Here is an 8,640-nt window from a genome sequence, read left to right as displayed (position 1 = left end):
TATATATATATATATATATATATATATATATATATATTCCAAAAAAAGATGTTCAGTGAACTAAAAAAATACATATAAAAAATAAAATAAAATTTGGAAAACAATATAGAAATTTTAGAGATAAAGGTTACAGGCATGACTTAGAGATACTGTGGGTTCAGTGACAGACTATCACAATAAAGAGAGTCATTCACATTTTTTGGTTTCCCAGTGCATATAAATTCTATTTACGCCACACTATAGTCTACTAAGTGTACAATAGCATTGTGTCTAAAAAGGCACAACCTTTAATTTTAAAATCGTTCATTACTTAAAAATGGTAATGATCATCTGAGCCTTCAGCAAGTTGCAATCTTTTTGCTGGTGAAGGGTCTTCCCTCGATGTTGATGGCTGTTGACTGATCACTGTTGCTTGTCACTGAAGAATGATGTGGCTGCAGAAGTTGCCTAAAATTAGACAACAAAGAAGTTTGTCACATTAATGAGATCTTTCTTTCATGAAATATTTTTTTCTGTAGCATTCAATGCTGTTTGGTAGCATTTTACTCAGAGTATAACTTCTTTCAAAATTGGAGTAAATTCTCTCAAAGCTTGTCAGTGTTTGATCAACTAAGTTTATGTAATATTCTAAATCCTTCATTGCCATCTTAAAAATGTTCACAGCATACTCTTCAAGAGTAGATTAAATCTTAAGAAAACTTTCTCAGCTTCCCATAAAAAGCAATCTTTATTCATTCAAATTTTATCATGAGGCACAGAAATTCAGCCACATCTTTAGGCTCTACTTACATTTCTAGTTCTTTTGCTATTTTTACCACATTGGCAATTACTTCTTTCACTGAAGTCTTGCACCCCTCAAAGTCATCTATGAGGGTTGAAATAAACTTCTTTCAAATTCCTATTAATGTTAGTATTTGGAATTCTTCTCATGAAACACAAATGTTTTTAATGGCATCTAGAATGGTGAACCCTTTCCAGAAGCTTTTTAATTTACTTTGCTCATATACACCAGCAAAATTATTATTTTGGCAGCTATAGCCTTATGAAATTTATTTCTTAAATAACGGGACTTCGAAAATTGAAATTACTACTTGATCCTTGGACTGCAGAATCAATGTTGTGCTAGCAAGCATGAAAACATTAATTTCCTTGTACATCTTCATCAGCACTCTCAGGTGACTGGGTACATAGTCAATGAGCAGAAATATTTTGAAATAAGTGATGTCTGCTGAGCAATAGGCCTCAATGCTGAGTTATAAATATTCAGTAAATCATACTGTAAACAGATGTGCTATCATCCAGAGGTTGTGTTTCTATTGATAGAGACCAGACTGAGTCCATTTAGCATCATTAAGGGCCTAGGATCTCAAAACAGTGAATGAGCACTAGCTTCAACTTAAACCGACCAATTGCATCCACTCATAACGAGACAGTCAGTCTGTCCTTTGAAACTTTGAAGCTAGGCATTGACTTCTTCTCTCTAGCTATGAAAGTTCTACATGGCATCTTCTTTTAACATAAAGCTGTTTTGTCTTTATTGAAAATATTTTGTTTAGTGTAGCTATCTTCATCAATGATCAGTGATCTTTGCTAAATCTTCTAGCTAACTTGCTTCAACTCCTGCATCAGCATTTGCTGCTTCACCTTGCACTTTTATGCTATGAAGATAGCATAATTTAACCACGTAAGATGAGAAAGAACCAACACAAGAACTCTGGTAACTCAAATGGCCAGAGTGTCTTATGTCCCCCAAACAACTGCACCAGTTCCCCAGAAAAAGCTCCTAACCAGGCCAAACAGGCTGGAATGACAGAGGTAGAATTCAGAATATGGATAAGAAGAAATATCTTCAAGATTCAGAGAATGGCAAAACCCAATTCAAGGAAAATAAGAATCACAATAAAGAAATAGAAGACAAAACAGCCACTACAAAAAAGAACCTAATGGGTCTGACAGAGTTGAATAACACAATACAAGAATTTCACAATGCAATCACAAGTATTAAGAACAGAGTAAACCAAGCTGAGGGAAAAAAATCTCAAAACTTGAAAACTGGTTCTCTAAGACAGTCAGTAGAAATAGAGAAAAAAGAATAAAAAGGAATAAACAAAGCCTCCAAGAAGTATGGGATAATGTGAGGAAGCCAAATCTATGAATCATTAGCATCCTGAAAGGGAGAGAAAAAAGCAAATAACTTGGAAAACATATTTCAGGATATAATCCATGAAATGTTCCCCAATCTTGCTAGAGAAGCTAATGGTCAAATTCAGGAAATACGGAGAATTCCCACAAGATTCTACACAAGAAGATTATCCCAAAGACATATAATCATCAGATTTTCCAAGGTCAAAATGACAAAAAAGAATGCTAAATGCAGCTAGAGAGAAAGGACAGGTTACCTAGAAAGGGAATCCCATCAGGCTAACAGCAAACCTCTCAGCTGATACTTCAAAAGTCAGAAGAGGTTGGAGACTTCTATTTAACCATCTTAAGAAAAAAATCTTCAACCAAGAATTTCACATTTGGCCAAACTAAGATTTCTAAGAGAAGAAGAAATACAGTTCTTTTCAGATTAGCAAATGTTGAGGGAATTTATTACCACCCGACCTGCCTTATAAGAGATCTTGAAAGGAACATTAAATGCAGAAAGGAAAGACCACTACCTTCTTTTTTTATTTATATATTTTTACTTTAGGTGCATACTATATCTGGCATTTCTCCCCATGTTATTCCTCCCCACCCTCCCCTCCCTCCCCACTCCCTGCTGTCCCTCCCCTACCCCCCTCAACTATCCCCAGTGTGTGATGCACCTCTCCCTGAGTCCACATGTTCTCGTTGTTCAACACCCACCTATGAGTAAGAACATACAGTGTTTGGCTTTCTGTTCTTGTGTCAGTTTGCTGAGAATGGTGGTTTCCAGATTTATCCAAGTCCCTACAAAGGACATGAACTCATCGTTTTTTATGGCTGTGTAGTATTCCATGGTGTATATGTACCACATTTTCTTTGTCCAGTCTATCATTGATGGGCATTTGGGTTGGTTCCAGGTCTTTGCTATTGTACACAGGGCTTCAGTGAACATACGTGCATGTGTCTTTATAATAGAACAATTTATAGTTATTTGGGTATATACCTAGCAATGGGATTACTGGGTCAAATGGAATTTCTATTTCTAGATCCTTGAGAAATCGCCACACTGTCTTCCAAAATGGATGAACTAATTTACACTCCCACCAACTGTGTAAGAGTGTTCCTATTTCTCCACATCCTCTTTAACATCTGTTGTCTCCAGATTTTTTAATGATTGCCATTTTAACTGGTGGGAGATGATATCTCAGTGTGGTTTTGATTTGCACTTCTCTAATGACCAGTGATGATGAGTATTTTTTTATATGTTTGTTGACCTCATATATGTCTTCTTTTGAAAAGTGTCTGTTTATTTCCTTCACCCACTTTTGAATGGGGTTGTTTGTTTTTTTCTTGTATATCTGTTTTAGTTCTTTGTAGATTCTGGATATTAGCCCTTTGTCAGATGGTTAGATTGCAAAATTTTTTTCCCATTCTGTTGGCTGCCAATTCTCTCTAATGATGCTTTCTTTTGCTGTACAGAAGCTCTGGAAGACCACTACCTTCTAATACAAAACACACTTAAACACACAGACCAGTGTCACTCCAAAGCAATCACACAAGCAAGCTAACATAATAACCAGCTAACTGTACAATAACAGGATCAAATCTATATATATTAATAGTAATCTGAATGTAAATGGGCTAAACACCTCACTGAAAAGGCATAGAGTGGCAGGCTGTATAAAAAAGCAAGACCCAGTGTTATATTGTCTTCAGGAGATGCATCTCACAAGTAATGACACTAATAGGCTCAAAATAAAGGGATGGAGGAAAATCTACCAAGCAAATGGAAAACAGAAAAAAGCAGGGTTTGCAACCCTAATTTCCAACAAAACAGATTCAAACCAACAAAGATTAAAAAGAAAAAAAGAGAAAAAAAGGCATTACGTAATAGTAAAGGGTTCAATTCAACAAGAAAACCTAACTATCTTAAATACATATCCACCCAACACAGGAGCACCCAGATTCGTAAAGCAAGTTATTATGGACCTATAAAGAGACATAGACTCCCACACAATAATGTTGGGAGACTTCAAAATGCCACTGATAGTATTAGACAGCTCAAGAGCAAAAATTAACACAGATATTCAGGACCTAAACTCAACACTGGACAAAATGGATCTAACAGACCTGTACAGAATTCTCCCACCCCAAAACAAAAGACTATACATTCTTCTCATTGTCACAGGACATATACTTTAAAATCAACCACATAATTGGACCTAAAACGATCCTCAACATTTGTAAAAGAACCAAAATCATATGAATACACCTTTGTATTACACCTCAAAAAAAAAAAAAAAATAGAAGACTTGGAAAATCTCTCAAAACCATGCAATCGCATGAAAATTAAACAACAAGCTTCTTAATGACTGTTGGGTAAATAATGAAATTAAGGCAGAAATCAAGAAGTACTTTGAAAATAATGAGAACAATGATACAACATAACAGAATCTCTGGAACACAGCTAAGGCAATGTTAAGAGGGAAATTTATAGCACTAAATGACTACATCAAAAAGTTAGAAAGATCTCAAATTAAAACCTAAATTCACAACTGAAGGAATTAGAAAAGCAAGGACAAATCAACCCAAAGCATGCAGGAAACAAGAAAATAACAAAAATCAGAGCTGAGTTGCAGGAAATTGAAACATGAAAAACTACTCAAAAGATCAAAGAATTTGGAGTTGGTTTTCTGAAAAAAATTAATAAAATATTTAGGCCACTAGCTAGACTAATAAAAAAGAAAAGAGGAAAAAAGAAAATAAAGACAATTAGAAATAATGAAGAGAATGTTACTACTGACCCCACAGAAGTAAAAACAACCATCAGAAGCTACTACAAATACCTCAATGCACACAACTAGAAAACCAAGAAGAAATGGATAAATTTCAAAAACTACATACAATCTACCAAGACTGAGTCAGGAAGAAATTAAAATTGAATCCCTTAACAGACCACTAATGAGCTCCAGAATTCAATCAGTAACTCATGAACAAAAAAAAGAAAAAAAAAAAAACATGCCTGCAACCTGATGGATTCACAGCTAAATCATACCAGATGTACAAAGAACAGCTGGTATCATTCTTACTAAAACTATTCCAAAAAATTGAGGAGAGGCTCCTCCCCAATTCATTCAATAGGCCAAGATCGTCTTGATACCAAAATTTGGCAGAGATCCAGAAAAAAAATTAAACTTCAGGTCAATATCTGTGATGAACATCCATGCAAAAATTATCAATAAAATACTTGCAAACCAAAATCACTAGCATATCAAAAAGCTAATCCACCATTATCAAGTAGCCTTCATCCCTGGGATGCAAGATTAGTTTGGCATACAAAAATTAATAAATGTGATTCATCACATAAATAGAACTAAAGACAAAAACCACATGATTATCTCAATAAATGCAGAAAAGACTTTTGATAAAATTCAATATCCTTCATGTTAAAAATTCTCAATAAACTAGGTATTGAAGGAACATACTTCAAAACAATAAGAGCCATCTATGACAAACCCACAGTCAACATTCTACTGAATGGGTAAATGCTGAAAGCATTTCTCTTAAAAACTAGCAGAAGACAAGGATGCACTGTCTCATCACTCCTATTTAACATAGTACTGGAAGTCCCAGTCAGAGCAATCAGGCAAGAGAAAGAAATAAAGTGCATCCAAATATCAAGGGGTAAAGTCAAAATATCTCTGTTTGCAGATGACATTATTCTGTTTCTAGAAAACCCCATAGTCTTAGTCCAATACGTCCTCTATCTGATAAAAAGTTTCAGCAAATTTGCAGGATGCAAAATCAATGTACAAAAATTATTAGCATTCCTATACAACAACAGCCAAATCTAGAGGTAAATCATAAAGGCAATTCCATTCACAATTGCCACAAAAAGAACAAAATAGCTAGAAATACAGTTAACCAGGGAGGTGAAAGATCTCTGCAATGAGAATTACAAAACATTCCTCAAAGAAATAAGAAAAGATATAAACAAATGGAAAAACCTCCCATGTTCATGAATTGGAAGAAACAATATCATTAAAATGGCTATATTGCCCAAAGCAATTTACAGATTCAGTACTGTTCCCATCAAACTATCAATGACATTCTTCACAGAACTAGAAAAAAAAAACTATTTTAAAATTCACATGAAATAAAAATAAATAAAAAAATAAAAAAGATCTGAAATAGCCAAGACAATCCTAGGCAAAAAGAACATAGGCAATCCCGGGCAAAAAGAACATAGCTGGAGGCATCGTGTTATCCAACTTCAAACTATACTACAAGGCTATAGTAAACAAAACAGCACGGTTCTGATACAAAAACAAGCACACAGACTAATGGATCAGCATAGAGAATACAGAAATAAGACCATACACCTTCAACCATCTGATCTTAGATAAAACTAACAAAAACAAGTAATGGGTAGACTCCCTATTTAATAAATGGTATTGAGATAACTGGATAACCATATGTAGAAGGTTGAAACTGGGCCCCTTCTTTACACCATGAACAAAAATTAACTCAAGGTTAAGACTTTAACTACATTAAAGTCTTAAATGTAAAACCCAGAACTATGAAAACCCTGAAAGGCAACCTAGGCAATACCATCCTTGACATACAAACGGGCAAAAATTTCATGACAAAGGCATCAAAAGCAATCACAACAAAAGCAAATATTGACAAGTGAAATCTAATTAAACTTAAGAACTTCTGCAGAGCAAAAGAAACTATCAACAGAGGGTCAACAGACAACCTATAGATTGGGAGAACATATTTGCAAACTATGCATCTGACAAAGATCTAATATGCGGCATTTGTAAGGAACTTAAAGAAATTTTAAAATAACCCCATTAAAAAGTGAGCAAAGAACATGAACAGATGCTTCTTAAAAAAAACACAATACATCAGCCAACAAGAATATGAAAAAGCTTAATATCACTAGTCATTAAATAAATGCAAATCAAAACCAAAATACAATACCATCTCACAGAAGAAAGCAAGATGGCTGAAGAGGAACAGCTCTGGATTGCAGTTCCCAGCACAATCTATGCAGAGGGTGAGTGATCTCCACATTTTCAAATGAGGTACCGGGTGCATCACAATGGAACTGGTTGTGCAGTGGGTGTGGCCAAAGAAGGGAGAGCTGAGGCAAGGTGGGGTGCTGCCTCACCTGGGAAGTGCAATCCCCAGAGGATCCCCCTCCTACCAAACAAAGACCATCAGGGGCTTCTTCAGCCACTCTAGCACTCCAGTTCAGCTACTGCCCTTCTGCCACAGTTTTTACTACCCACAGACCAGGAGATTCCCAGGCTGAAAAGTGCCACGAGTTTCCAACACAGCTGCTTTACCCAGCACCACGGGTTTCTGCAAAAACTCACACAAAGCTGGGTAACCATTTCAACTGGTGCCTGGAATGCCTGGGAGACAGAGCCATCCATCCAACTGAAAAAGAGGGGGTTGAAAGAAGGGAGACAGGTGATCTGGCTTGGCAGGTCCGACCCCCACAAAGACCAGCAATCTGAAATGCTCTGGATTGAGAGTTTCACAGCAAGTGCAGCAATATGAGCTTGACCCAGGGCAGTCGAGTTCTGTTGGGAGAAGGGCATCTGCCATTACTGAGGCAGTCCACCACTACCGAGGCAGTCTGCCATTACCAAGGAAGATTGCCATTACTGAGTAAGTCTACCATTACTGAGGCAGTCCACCACTACTGAAGCAGTCTGCCATTACCAAGGAAGACTGCCATTACTGAGGAAGTTTACCGTTACTGAGGCAGTTGGTGATTTCTGAGGCAGTTCGCCATTACCAAGGCACTCCACCATTACTGAGACAGGCCACCATTACCGAGGCAGTTCTAACTGTACTTCTGTAAACAAAACCATAAGAAAGGTTACACAGCAGCTGGACAGAGACCGTGGCAGGTCAGCAACACCTCTGCTGGCAGACTGTGACTAGACTACCTCCTTGCTGGGCAGGGCATCTCTGAAAAAAGCCAGTAGCACATTAGGGACTTATAAATAAAGCCCCACCATCCCAGGACAGAGCACCTGGGAAAAGAGGCGGTTATGAGTTGCACTGCAGCAGAGTTAAACATACCTGCCCAGCAGCTCTGAATGGAACAACAGAGCTCCCAGCACAGCATTTGAGCTCTGATAAGGGACAGACTCTCTCCTCAAGAGGCTCCCTAACCCCCATATATCCAAAGAGGCAGCTCATAAAGGAGAGCTCTGGCTGACATCTAGTGGGTACCTTCCTGGGATGAAGATAACAGAAGAAGAAACTGGCAGTAACCCTTGCTGTTCCACAGCCCCAGAGGGAGATTTCCAGGCAAGCAGGGTCTGGAGTGGACCTCCAGCAGTCCTGAAGCAGAGGGGCCTGTTAGCAAAAAAACTAAAAAACAGAAAGAAATAGCTACACCTTTTCTTTGAACAAAAGGATATCCACTCAGAGACACCATCTGAAATACCAACCCCATCCAAAAGTCACCAACTTCAAAGACCACAG

The sequence above is a fragment of the Cebus imitator genome, unplaced genomic scaffold, assembly GCF_001604975.1.
Source record: "Cebus imitator isolate Cc_AM_T3 unplaced genomic scaffold, Cebus_imitator-1.0 Scaffold117, whole genome shotgun sequence".
Classification (NCBI taxonomy): Eukaryota; Metazoa; Chordata; class Mammalia; order Primates; family Cebidae; genus Cebus; species Cebus imitator.
The sequence above is the reverse complement of the archived record's forward strand: the minus strand, read 5'-3'. Positions refer to the sequence as shown.